General features: G+C 34.9%; 1 long non-coding RNA gene across 1 annotated transcript in view; it reads left to right on the top strand.

Annotated features, from left to right (window-relative positions):
• Positions 1 to 1,820: 1,820 nt before the first annotated feature.
• LOC146767351 (uncharacterized) overlaps positions 1,821 to 14,432 on the top strand; it is a 33,591-nt gene continuing 20,979 nt past the window's right edge. Inside the window, exon 1 of the long non-coding RNA XR_014955624.1 lies at positions 1,821 to 14,232. This is a non-coding gene — a long non-coding RNA (uncharacterized LOC146767351). The remainder of the gene's footprint in view (positions 14,233 to 14,432) is intronic.

Here is a 14,432-nt window from a genome sequence, read left to right as displayed (position 1 = left end):
AATTGCAATGTAATTTTTTTGGCCATTGATATCCTGAGCATCCTTGAAACTACTTCAATAGCTGTCGAATACAGCAACAGTCAATGCTCTGGATAAATTTTCCTTCTCTGATTTATGCTGACTTTTCCAACAACATTATTTTGAACAGGGAAATGAAACTATTTTTTGTGATTATAGGTAGCCATATAAACAAAAGTCCAAGAGGCCTGAGTTTTGACCTCTATTAGGAATAAAATTATCACTGTATTTTACAGATTTTGCTTTATTTGCCTGTCAATTTCCTGCTCTCCTTCATGCCCATCACATGCAGCAGAGGTGAGTACAGTAGAACTCTGTTGAACAGATTGAAAAACCCAGCCTCAGGTTGCTGGGCTTTCTAGTAGAACTATCACCTTTCCATTCATGACATGTATTTTCATCTTTTGATGAAAAACAGCATAGAAAAAGGTAATAGGCCATTGATTTGGAAAATAATACCAATAGAGTAATCAGTATATAATGTTTCCACCATCCTCACTCCATTTGTGGTTCAAGTATTAACACAACCTTTCCGTCACCGCACCCCTGTCTCGAGCATTAGTAGTTTTGTTTTGTTTTGTTTAATTCATGTGATGGTGCTGTGCTCCTGGCAGAGAGCCACTTACACAGTCTGCCACTTCATCTGTAAATCTGGAATCATTCATTGGTTTAATTTACTCTTCAGGCCTGGGAAAGGCTTCATTTTGACAGACTGAGACTATTCCTGCTGGTTCTACTAAGCAGTTTGACTGCAGTTGTTTCATTGAGTCCTATTGTATGGTTTTACTACCTACATGCTTACCCCCAGCAAAACTTCATTTTGTATAGAAGCTTTAAATATTTTTTGAAATATTTTGAAAGTTTTTGAAAATAACTTTATTATGTGGTTTGGAATATGCTTGCACACAAGGAATATATAATTTCAAAGCATACTTGGAGATCCTTGCTATAAAATAAAAAAAAAAGCCAATGTGAAATGTCAACTCAGGCCCTCAGCTGGGTAATAATTAGCATTTGACTCCATGATTGCAGAAGGATGATCAATTGCTTTATTATATCATCTTATACTATATTATACTATACTTATTAAGAAACTCAGTAACCCTTACAACCAGTCTGGTACAGCTTTGACATAATTGGTCAATCCATCCAAACAGCATCCAGTGTCCAATTAAGAAATCACAAAACAAATCTCCATGTGTGCACAACAGCAAGTGCAACAAGTGGAGATAAAAATTGTTTTTCATTCTTTTCTCTGGTCTTCTCACAGTCTTCTCTGGGAAAATGCCTGGGAAAGTCTGTGCCCGCTCTCTGTGGCCAGAGAGCTGCTGCCACAGTGGAATCTTTAAAGACAGCCATCCTACACAGTGATAAAACTTGCTTGGGTTCTTTCCCAGCAGCATCCCTTTCCTCTGACTATCTTCCCAAAAGAGGTGATAATCTTCTATGCTATATGGTTTAACACTCCCTTACTGCATCTGTCTATAAAATCCTACCTCACTATCCTCCAGCAATATGAGAACACTTGGAAATCAAAAAGTAGTATGCTTGCAATTTGGTGGAGTGTTTTTTGCCTTTTCTTAGGAAATGAGACTTTTGTTCTGAAAAGCCTATATGCAGACTGAAAATATATTCAGACCCTGCCCAACAGATATTGGATGGTGAAGAATCTGACTCCAAATGCCTAATGAAGTTATATGATGTGAGAAAATAAGAATCATAGGAAAGCAATATTTTGCAATATAATTTGAAATACATAGTATTATTTTTATGTAATAATGAACTCTTACCTATTTTATAATTCTAATATATTGTCTTTGTGACAATATATAATATATATTTTTACTTATTCCATAATATATAATAATATAAAGTATTAATTACTACTTTTTTTACATTACATATTTACTATATTTCTGTATACATGTTGAATGTGTCTCAGCTTTAAGTCTTCTAAGTCTTCTGTCCAAGGGTAAGAGTCCCTGGTCATACTGAAACTCTACTCTTTTTTTTGTATTTTGTGTTCAGACAGATCTTCCTGAGTAGTTTACCTCTGTTAATAATCACTTTAATTGTACAAGTTCCATAAATAGAGTAGATTAAAACTAATGCAAAATAAATAATAATATCTGCTGCTCATAAGTTCAAGTACCACAGGTAGAAGTTTTACTTCAGCAAAACATTTAAGCATGTGCTGAATTGCTTTTCTTTCTTTTTGTTAGGATATAGTTCTTTTTCTGCTACACTCTTCCAAGAATTTATGACTTTATCTTCATCTATGTTTTAGTAAGGCTGGCATTACTTTTCTGACCTAACAAATCCACTGCTTTTTTTCAAACTCTAATTTAATTTTTGAAGTTGGACCGCTTTGATCATTAATTCAACTCTGATGTAGTATCCATCTAGGCTTCCAGCTAGTGTTAAATGTCTTCTTAGCCCATCTTTTCTATATATCTTATATTCTTATTGAAGTCTTGCAGGTGGTCTTGACATGCTTACAAAAAATCTCAGCAGTAGTGAGAGCTATATAGTAGAAAAGTTTTATATATTCCGAATATAGAGGAGAATAATATGTCAAGCAGGCAAAGTCTGAACCTGTATATTATACCTTACAGAGTCTGGACTGTAAACTTCTTCAGCTTTAAGATGTTTTCCTTATAAGAATAATTATATAATTCTTGCAGTACCTAGTCTTTTGAAGGTACAGCTTAAAACAAATAATTAATTATAAGCAAATATATATAACATATACTGACCCTACATTGAAATAGGTGAAGCAGAGATTCATATTTTATCTACAGACATGATTTAAAATTAGATACACTTGCATTGGGAGTGGAAGACAAAAAAATCTGAAAATCAAGTCTGGAAATGTAAAGAGTGAAAGGAGATTAATGTAAATGGCAGAGAAGTTAGATGGTGTTAAGACTGAAAAATATAAAGACAAAATATATCTCTGAGGTTTTGGATAAATACTAATCACTAAAGATTCCCTCATCTATTATTCTATCTATTGGTACCAGGCATTCACAGACTGTTTCAGACTAAGGACTGTTTTAGTGTGTGGTTGTTGTAAAATGGTTGTGGCTTTAAAAACAGAGTGAAATCAGTATTCTTTATAGCCTTGTTATTAGGTTTCAAAGTTTTGGCAACAATGAAAACTGCTCTTGAAAAGCAATTAAATTTAATAATCAGACTATTAACCAAGGATATTTGCTGCGCATTACACAGAGACAAATTAAAAAGATTACTAAAGCTTCCAGAAAACATCTGTTAAACAATGCCAAATTGATGATAAAGAAAATTGAGTTGCCTTTGCAGTTAAGTTTAATTCATCTGTACCTAACATAAAAGAGCTATCAAATACAACAATTCATTTGTTGTTACTTCAGAAATGTTATATCTATGAATCCTTAAAACCTGAGACCCAACTTACTGCCAAGTTTTTCTTTATCTGAATTGATGGAAACAAGGATAGATGAGTTAAGCTCCTCCATCTAGAGGATAAAGCTATACCTTTATTTTATGACACTATACAAAGATATGGAGCTAGGTTTCATTTTGATTTGACTTCAAGTAAAGCAAAAAAAGAGAAGACAAGCTGTGGGAGAAAGAAACCAACCAAGCAAAAAAACACTGCAGCGCCAAGGAAACCAAACCACAGATGATTTATCTACCCTTTTAAAATACAGGTAATAAAGAATGTAGGTGTAACATTTCATACTAATGAGCTATTATCTGGTTTTCAATCTTCAGTTTTTATTTTGTTTTTTTTTATAAGAGGTATTTTAATTTCTGGAAGTAATTGCTATTTCCAAGTCAGTAAAGAGTACAAACCAATGAGAGGACACTGACAGAGTGAAAACAGATCTATGTTAGTGCTATATGCATTTCATAAGGTTTGACTTTGGACTGCTTCTAATTAATTTTTGTGGATTGAGTGCCCATTAGTGATTAAATGCAGGATTTTAATTTCGTTTTGTCCAGAAGAAGTAGAATTTGTAAGTTTGAAAAACAGTCTGCAATGTGTAACTAAATGCAGTGACAGGGAATGATCAGGAAACTGTACTCAGACAATTACCCAAACAAAAACACTGATAGAAATGGGAATCCAGTATGACTACTTCATGAAAAATTAGGAGTTATTAGCTCATGCTGGTTCACACATTTCCCTACAAATAGAAACATTAATTTCAGAGGTGCTGGGATAGAAAAATGAACTTCAATCTCCTCTCACTCCCCAGCCCTCCCCCCATTAATTTTTAGTTCTACACTTACAGTTCAAGTTGAAGACTTTCTGATTACCTTATAGCTCCTTTTCTTCACTGAATTGTTGTAGATGTTTTTAATGTGAACAACTTATTCCTGGTTTATATATCCACTTAACCTACTCATTTGGGTGACAGAGAACAACTACCAAAAATTATGGCAATTTTACATGTTAGAATTGAATTTGGCTTAAGTTGTCCTTTGAAGAAAGTAGGTTTTAATAACAAATTCCTGCTATTACTTACCACTTGCAAGAATTAATAAATTTGAATTAATGTCTTAAGATGTACCTTAGATCTTAGACATCATTGCCCCTTTTTTAATCTTGAAATAATATTTTTTTCCATTAGCCTTTCCCATTTTCCCTTCTCAAACATAATATTTATAAATGGAATACTAACAAAAAATAAAATCTATAAACAGAAAAAAATAAGGAGTTGAAATAATGAAGTAATGGCACACTGTAGAACCCTAGCACTATAAGACAGTTCAGGCTGGAAGGGACATCAGAGGGTCTGTCACAGCTGGATCAGAGGTAAGGTACTGCCAGGCTACTGAGGGCTTTGGCCAGTGTGGTCTTGAAAACCTCTGTGAATAAAGATGTCAGAACCTCACTTAGCAACCTCTTTCACTGCTCAATGCCTTCATGGTGGAAGAAAAAATTCTGTTAGGTTCACTTTGGACCTCTTTTGTTTACACTGACTCTGTATTAATGATCTCCTTGTAGGCATTGGGAGGCTGCTATTAGCTGCTTCTTTGAGCTGAACAGGCAAACTTCCTCAGACTTGTCCCACAGAACAAGAGCTCCAGCTCCCTCCCCCATCTTGGTAGTCCTCTACTGAACAAGCACCAGTTTCTTAATGCCTTTCTTATATTGGAGGAGTCCCAAATCTGGACGCACTACTTTAGAATAGTTTAAGAAAGCACAAAATAGAGGGGAACAATGATTGTCATGACTGTAAGCACATTCTCTCTTCTAGGAGCTTAATTTTCTGAGTCCCACTGCTAGCAGCTGCTGTGGAGAAAGGTGGAAGTGAGGATCTGTTCCTCCCTCCCTGGGAAGTTCCTTCTGAACTAGCGGTCTCAGAACTAAACATCGCTGCAATTGAGTAGCAGCCACGTCTGCTCCTTAGCCACACCACCTTCATTCTACCCCAGCTCTGATGTGCTGCCCGGGCTGACTCCAGGTGTGTCACAGAGCTTAGGCTGACAATGTAAACACCATCTTCCCACCTATCCTGATCCTGGCTTAGTGACTGAACTTTCTGGCTCCTTGTCAGTGCCCTTTCTACTCCTCTGAAATCCACAGGTCCCAGCTTGCCCTCCCATCACAGAGAAGTCCATCACTGCAAGTCCTTGAAAATCTCTTCTGCCATGCCAGAGCACACTGGGCTCAGCTCACTGCCTGACAAGATGCTTAGTGAACCCCCACCTTCCACTCTTGCAAAGGGATCTTCCTCTCCTGTTGCAGGACCTTTCATTCGTCCTTTTTGAAATGTATTGGCTGATTTTAAAAGCAGCACAAACTATTTACATTATTTCTTAAGAAAATAAACATGTATAAGCTAAAATTTATGGACTAATATTTTCAAACAAGCAATTACAAAAAAAAAGTGTTAATTAAAATGAAAAGCCTAAGACAAGAATTGCATTCGCATATTACATAAAAGAGGCCCACTTTAATGGCATTCATTTCTGTGATACAAACTGCCTTATGGAAAGTAAACAGATCAAAATGGAAACAGCAGCTGTGGCTTAAAATTAACATCAAAGACCAAAAAAAAATCACTGAAAATAGCAATTAAGAATGAAAATACATTGATGGAGCTGACAAAGCTTCTTGCAATGCTAATATCATTATCAAATGCAAGAAGAATCATGACAAATACATCAGATTATCATGGCTACAATTTTTTTTCCTGTTTTAAACATTTCTTATTTTATTAAACAAAAACCTCTAAAATTTGCAGCCAATGGCACTAAAATTTATGGAGTTTTTTTAATATAGTCCTATGACAGGAATGTTTTGAGTGTTACTACCAGCAGTGTTGATAGGTACTAATTCAACACTAATTTCAGTGAAACTGAAGTTTAACAAATATCACAGCTTTAATGAGGTAAGGGTATTAACAATCTTACTGTCTAACCTTTTTTTGTACTACTGTGCAGAGTCAAGCCGTTAGTGATCTACATCACTTAAGTCTATAGCAAGATAATATTTTGCTATAAAAGTATAGGAAAGTATTCCTCCAGTACACTTAAAAGTGGTGGCCTACAAGCCACAGCACCACTATTCAAAGGTCCTGGCCACCATGACACAACCCCGCCTTCAATCTCCCCCTCCCACAACAAAGTTCAGAGTGGGATAGAATAAGATAGACACACTTTGCCCAGATAGCAAGGGAAGAAAACAAGACAAAAAAGAGAGTACAAGGAATATTACTAGTCCTTAGAGCCCACACTTGTCCTGCCACATGGATGGTCCAGAGTGGGATAAAAAATGTGAACAAAAGAGAAAGAGAAGAAAGAAAGAGATTCTCTCCCTTTCATAGTTCACCTGGTGCACACCTCTTATGTAAACTAGATTTTTCATGCTGTGAATGTGAAATACATTGCAAATGAAACACATGCAAATGTGAATACATTCGCACAGCCAATTCTTTTGCAGGAAGTGAGTTAGAGGGATAGAAATGAGCATGAATCTCAAGTGGAGCAAGCAATTGGCTCAGAACAGTGCTGCCCCATTTACATGGTACCCTCTCCTCTGATCACTCCTTTCCTGTAGTGATACTCAGAATGTTTGAGAGAAAACGTGCTTAGATCTGTTTCTCTACACAAAAGTATGTAAAAACACATTGTGCAACATATTAATTCCTAGTCTCTTCATGGGAAGGGCTTCCTTCCTTGGCTTTATGATTACTGGACAGCAGACGATATCTCTGTTATCACTTATTGACATAAAAATAGAGTTTATGATTATATAAGCAAGCATTTTAAAATAAACATTGTTTTTCCTTAATTCCTCACTTCACTGACTCACCAGTATTAGGACCATAGTGACAGTTTCAAATTAAGTCATGGATACATGGTATTATTTGAATGTATGGAGAAGGGACAAAGACATTGTAGTGCTTAACTTTAATGCATTTGGGCCTAAACTTTCAGAGTAAGAATTATGCATTTCACAGATGGAATCCAAAGACTTATAGGCTGAATAAAGAACTGCAAGCTTCCCAGCAATAAATGATAAATAGAAAATGGTATCTAATAAACAAATCTGAGAGCTGAGATGATATTCTGTCAAGAGAGGAAGCAGAACCAGGACGCTCACTTACAGTTAATTTCAAAATGCTGAGCAGCATTTAAGTAGTCTTGATATTGAAATGAAATTAAATTCTCCTGAACCAACCCTTTTGCACCAACTTGCAACCTAAACCATTCATCCAGAGAAAGGAAAACTCTAGTCTCTTTTATTCTTAACCACAATGAATACAAATACAATTCTCAAACCATAGAAACCAGAGCTAAATGATCGATTCTTGCCTTTCTTGTAAAGTGTACTCACCTACCTGGCTGCAAGATCTGTGGGGCACAAAGGAAAGTGACTCTGGAGCTCTGTGTTTAGTGACAATGTGAATTCTCATTGTTCTAGATCCCATTTCTACATCCAAGATAATTTTTATAATTTTCATCCAATGTAGATGGATACAGTGTGGAAAGCAGTGAGGTAGATGATTGAAGCATACATCTCCTCAATCAGCCTTTCAAGACATTAAATGACCTAACAGTAATGTACAGTCACATCACTGGTGATATATCTTTCTTTCTTAACTTCCTCAGTCTTGAAGTCTTTCCAATAGAGACTTCCAGAGATGTATATGAGAAAATAGTTGCTCTTATTGTACTCTATGAAAATGTGGGCATTTATGACACCCCTTCAACTGGATTTTAAAAGTGATATTATTATCAATGCTTCTGGCCCCAGAGTTGTCACAACTCTCAAGCATTTCAAAATATGAAAGTCAAATTAGTTTGTGTTGAAACAAATCATGATACTACCACAACTAAAAATTGTTAACTATTTAATACTTGGATTATCTAAAGCCTGAACTAGGAATGAACAGTATGACTAACATATTTGTTTTATCAGATCTGTTTCTGAACTCTTTTTTGCTACAATGGGCTGATCCACCAGCCATTTCAGCAATGACTTTTATTAGACTTTCAAAGAACTTCAGAGAACTTAGTGGCATTTTCTACCTGCCTTACATAATACGTTGAGGTCTACACCACTTGGAACAGAGAGTTAGGTTAGCTCCATCAATGAACTGTTGCACAGGTTTGGGTCTTCTACTCAGAAGGGTGACTTCAAAAGTAATTTTACCAAGGGGAGCCTGATTCAACATGCAAAAGAATGCAAAATTTTGACTCTTCATAAACACTTTAGCCTTTAGAGTACTGTCTTTTATTTGTGCTCATCCGAACAGGAATTGATCCTTTTACATAAAAGCTTAGGAAAACTTTCATTACTCTTCATCCTTTATAATCTATCCCTCCTCCTCATCAGTTCATTTACTAGCTCAATATTAGTGTAATATCCAAAAATAAAACTTGAACTCCAAACATTCAACGTAAAAGCCTACACAGCAAATACTGAGGTGAAATTATGACACACATAAATTAAGCCTTTCAAAGCTAGTTTTTATTTTTGTTTCTATTTCCTTTGTAGAGTGAAAAAGAAGTTTTCTTTTCAGTTCAAGTCTTCTAGCTATAGGACATAGGTTTTTTTCACTGAGCTAACAAAATTTAAAGAACTGTTATTTTTATGCTTAGAAGTATCTTGAAACAGCAGAACAGCTTTGTGTAATTTAAAATACATTTTTATTCCTATCAGAGAAATATCAAAGCAGATGGGTTTATTTGGTCACTAGATGTCAGCAGTATGTGAAATTAACAAAGCAAAATAATGACAAAAGTGGAGCTTCCTGTTCTAAAAAGACAGAGTAACTTCCAACATAATGAGATTTTATTTTAATTACCTATTTAGAAAATTCTATAACCCTTATCATAATCATGATGCAGTTCATCAGTGTGTACAAATGTCATTGACATGATAAATAACACAGTCCTTAGGTTAGAACCATGCATTTTTAAATATAATTTCAATATACTATTAATTATTTAATTTTCAATTTAGAATGCCATCGTTACACCCACTAATAGGTAGTTTCTGGCAAGAAAGTTCTGTCATCTCTAAAAAAATTCCTACTCTAGCTACTGAATAAAGAAGTTGTTTTCAAACTTTTTCATGACTTTGGAAAGTGTCATGGGTTTACTTTATTTTATTTTTTTATTGTTCAAAAGGGATACTTAAAAGATCTGTCCTTCTTATCATATACTAGCTGTACAACTATAACATTCTGTATTTACCTCCAAAACTGATATAAGAACAGGAAGTTTTTCTGCATCCAAGAAGGTCCCATATTGTTCCTATTCATCCTTTTACACTGAAACTTATAGATTTATTTTTTTATTATTACAATTACACACTGGTATACTTTATCAGCTTCTTACTGTAAGACTGTGTTCCTGTGACATGCTCCTGACTCATTTGCCTCTATTAATTTAGGATCTTGATCCAGATAAATCAAGACCAAGAGGAGTAGATCTTGCAAAATATGCTATTTCCAAATAGAAGAAAACTCTGGGTGTCATTAAGGTGAGGCACAAATCCTATGCTAGATTTTGTACTTCCTGTGGTTTGACTTCAATGCCTGGACTTATCTCTGCCACTTTTGTTAATAAGAGTTTAACCATTTAGGCCACACTTAGAGTGATTATGAACTCAGTGTAGATGCGACAGGAAGAACTCCAGGTTATATTTGTGTAGCAGTAACATCTAAAGTGGAAACCAACTTTCACTTCATATCATGTTCAAAATAGCAATGTCAAATCTTAAATTGTGATAATATAGAAAAAATCCCCCATTGAAATGAATCTATTTTGCTGTGTTCCCATAATAATAGCATGCAATATTATTTTGTTCAGTTTCTGACATATATTATGTATGCATGGATCCAATTAAAAAAGAAATTACTTAGCTTTCCTCTTCTTTTACATTTGCAAATACATGTGAAAATGCTCAGCCAAAGTATCTATAATCGCATCCACTGAGTAGAGGGCTGGATTGAAAATGAGTAGAGTCTCACTATAAGTAGCATGGTACTCTTTCCACAAAAACAAGACTTTTATGGGTGTAATGAAATAATACACATTACCAGTGAAGGTGCAAATTAAATAGCCTTCATGAGAATTTGCGAAGTGGGAAACAATGCATCATTTATGGCAATTGTTCAAAATCCCCATTTTATCTGGGCTAATCCTAGTACCGGAAAACATCTACCAGTCTTCTGACTGCTTGCCATGATATTTGTGAAATAAGGTTATTTTTGTAGAATTCAGTCAGTTTGAATAAAGATAATAATAAAAAGCCCTTCTATATAATGCAATTTTTATCAAACATTTTAACAAACCTATCAAACATTTTATCTAACACCTTGGATATTTATTTCTCTGCTGTCACCACCTTTCTGTCGTTTTGCACACTTTGAAGCCAAGAGTCATACAGTATTTAAAACCAGACAGCATGGTATGCATAAAAAATTGGTAACTCCATGGCCTATAGCAACCTTCAATGTTCTCTTACAGTCATGATGCAAAGAGAATGAAATAGTAAGCTCCTGATATATCATAAGGAAGTATTTTTTAACCTGTCTAGTTCATTTATATATTTATATTTTGAAAAGCACTTTTGGGGAAGGGTAAAAGTTTTTGAATAGTTATTAAAACAGACATGAAAAAAACAAGAAAAATTGAGAATCCTCTATTGGTATAAGCCATGTTTCATGAAAAATCAGAAGCAGCTTCTGCCAGAAGCTAAGCAGGTAAGCTAGAAATAGTTTGGGTTTTGTGTTCAGTGACTGCTGCATTAGAACCCGTGTAACCTTGTTAGATCTCATTTCTTGTCTAATACTGAATAAAACTACTTCTTGGCCATCACTGATTTTAACTAAAAGAGTAAACTATATAAAATAATGGGAGGAAACATGCACATAGAAGCTAATGCTGTCACTGGCAGCTTTCCAATATGAAACTGAAATTATAATTCAGTGGGGAAAAAAATGGAGAGATATATTGCAGATATAGAGGCAGGCAGATAAAGAAAGGGAAAAAAATAAGCCTTTCTTGTGTCTGTTTTCAAAGATAGTTTTTTAAATGCAAACGTGCTGGAGCAAAAGTATTATTAATGATAAAAATAAAATTTTTCTTGTAATTCTCTGTATTTTAGCATAACACAATTATAACATACCTAGTAAATTAAACTCCTTAATCATCTTCTATATTTTCCCATTTTATCTAAAGATCGTGGTGTTGTTCATCTATAATATTCATCCCAGAAATAAAATCATTAATCACCTTGGCATCCAGAAAAAAGGGTTACGTATTATTTCTTATGATATCTAGGGTACAAAAACTGAGGAAGATATTAGTTTTTAATAATTCTGATCCACTTGTTGGGATTTATCATGTTGAATAAGCATGTAGTCCTCTTCCAATAAATTTCAGTGTAACACATAGAAGCAAAACACTCACAATTCAATGTTGTTTAAATATCGTACATCATCATGTTTTCCCCCAGCAGGGTTAATACTGAATGAAAAATGAAAGGTATTCATACTGAGAAACGCTAAATTTTAATTACCTATGTTATGAAATAGATTCTATGGGCTTTGGCAGTTTGTGGAGAAAGATAAAATTTTAAGAAAACAATTCAGTTCACATGTTAGTTCTCTGACCTTAAACATTCTGGAAAAATGGTAGCAATTGTACAGATAAAAGGGATGTAGGGAGACTGGCCAACTGACTTCTGTCCCTAACGTTTGGTATTATGAATAGCTCCCCAAACTTTTCTCTTACAGAACTCCCTTTCTGCTGCTCTATTCTTCAAAGTATTAAGTCTTGTTGATTGTGGAAAATTCAGATGTGGGTAGATCATATTTCCAGAGTCTGTCTTCCCACAGAACTCTGGAACATTCCTGTAAAACAGCTGGGGGTTGAAGATAGATTAATTTCAGCAGCTTTTATCTTGGTATTTCAGGAAGAAAAAAAGTCAGAGGCACATAAGTTTTTGCTCAGGTACTTCTATTTCAGAATTTAGGATCCCAAAGCTTTTGGGTAAAGCTGAAATTATGTAAATAAAAAACAAGAGACCTTCGACTTCGGTTCTTTTGTAGATGATGATACAGAGAGATAGGCAGAAAACTTTTAGTGGGAAACAAAAAGACAGACTAATAATACCTTTCCTTTACCCTTCCCAGGTTCAGATTCAGTCCTTTATTTCAGTCTCTCCTGCCAGGGCAGTGGGTTGTGGAGTGTTACAGTCAGTACATAACAGTTTCTCTCTGTTACTACTTTCCCTTTGCGTTTTCAAAATCACAGTTCCTTTGTCCACAAGCTGCAGGGATAACTGCTCCAGCATCATGGACCACTTACTCTTCCTATTATTACCTTAGTGTTTTTCCTCTTGCTGCTTCTCACTCTTTTTGTTCTCTTCTCTTCTGTCCATCCAGTATTTTTGCCCTTTCTTAAATATGTTTTCACATTGGGTCCATATTGGAGCCAGCTACAAACCACCTGAATGCTCTCTCTCACTCAAGCGCCTTTCTTAATTCTACAGTTTATATGTAATGAAAAAAAATCATTCCATATGATCAGACTTCCCTACTGAATTGAGATTTTAAAATTTGTTTTTAATACTCAAATTGTTAATTTTTACTCTAGTATCTGTTGCCTCTGAGGTTTAAATAATTTTCTTCTTGGAAAAGAAAACTGATTCTGATTTTTTGCACTTCCACCAACTCCAGGGATAAACACACCACTGAAAATATACTATTTTATTATTCCTATGCAGATTACTCCTGATATTTCTTTTTTTTTTTTTTAAGTAAACTCAAGTAATCTTTAAAAATATGTTTGCCAAATTTCAGTAACTACAGAAATCATTCTGCTCACTTTTGGCACTTCTGCTTACAGTGCAAAGTATTTGACATCATACTGCAATCTGAAAATTATTACAACAAATAAACATTACAAAAAAAAATCCAATCACAAACCATTAAAAAATTTACCTCAAACATTGCAGACACAGTTTTCAGTAGTTTTGTGGTGTCAAGCCTTTCTAAGTAAAGACCTACCTCCTTAAAAAAAATGGAAGGATGTTCACTGTTCTAGGAAATTCAAAAGGCATATTAGCATATTTTAGATTATGAACATTTGGAAAATTAATCCTTGTATACAGTCTCAACTGTTTTGTTATGATTTCTATCCCACATAAGTAGATTAATCCAATATTTTTTTCAGCCAGTACCGCATGGACACAATGTGCAATGTGTGCATGTACCTTTTTGAGTGTGACAAACTTTTCCATGGCAACATTTTCTGTAAGAAATTATATTGCTCTCCATACTAGGTAGCACCCTGATTATATTGAAAAGAAGATTTCTCCTTAAGTAAGATAAGGAATATATTATTTTAACAGTCTGGGGGTTGATTCTTCCATTTTCTTGTGTTGCAGGTTATCACAAAATCATGGAATCATAGAATACTCTGACTTGGAAGGGTCCCACAAGGATCATTGTGTCCAACTGGCCTTGCACAGAACATCACTGGAGTTACACCCTGTGCCTGAGAACATTTTCAGAAGCTTCTTGAACTCTGTCAAGCCTGGGGCTGTGACCACTTCCCTGGGGAGCCTGTTCCAGTATTCAACCACCTTATGGGTGAAGAACTTTTTCCATATATCCAACCTAAATCTCCTCTGACACAGCTTCATACCATTTCCTCAAGTCCTATCATTTGCTAAAACCTGCATGAAATGAGTATCAGGTACTGCCATATTGACCTAGCAGCTTTCTTTGCTCCTTTTTCTAAGCGTAAATGACTGCAATATCTTTAAAATCCAGTTTTCATCTCTGATCGAAAAAAAAAAAATAAAAGCCACTGATTCCTATAATCTAGCAATTAGATCTTACTGCAACTGGTTGCCATAGCTACCAGTTACCTGCTAAAGACTGTTGTCTTTTTGC

The sequence above is a fragment of the Lonchura striata genome, chromosome 5, assembly GCF_050655825.1.
Source record: "Lonchura striata isolate lonStrDom1 chromosome 5, ASM5065582v1, whole genome shotgun sequence".
Taxonomy (NCBI): Eukaryota; Metazoa; Chordata; class Aves; order Passeriformes; family Estrildidae; genus Lonchura; species Lonchura striata.
Note: the sequence above shows the minus strand (reverse complement) of the source record. Positions and strands in the feature narration are given on the sequence as shown.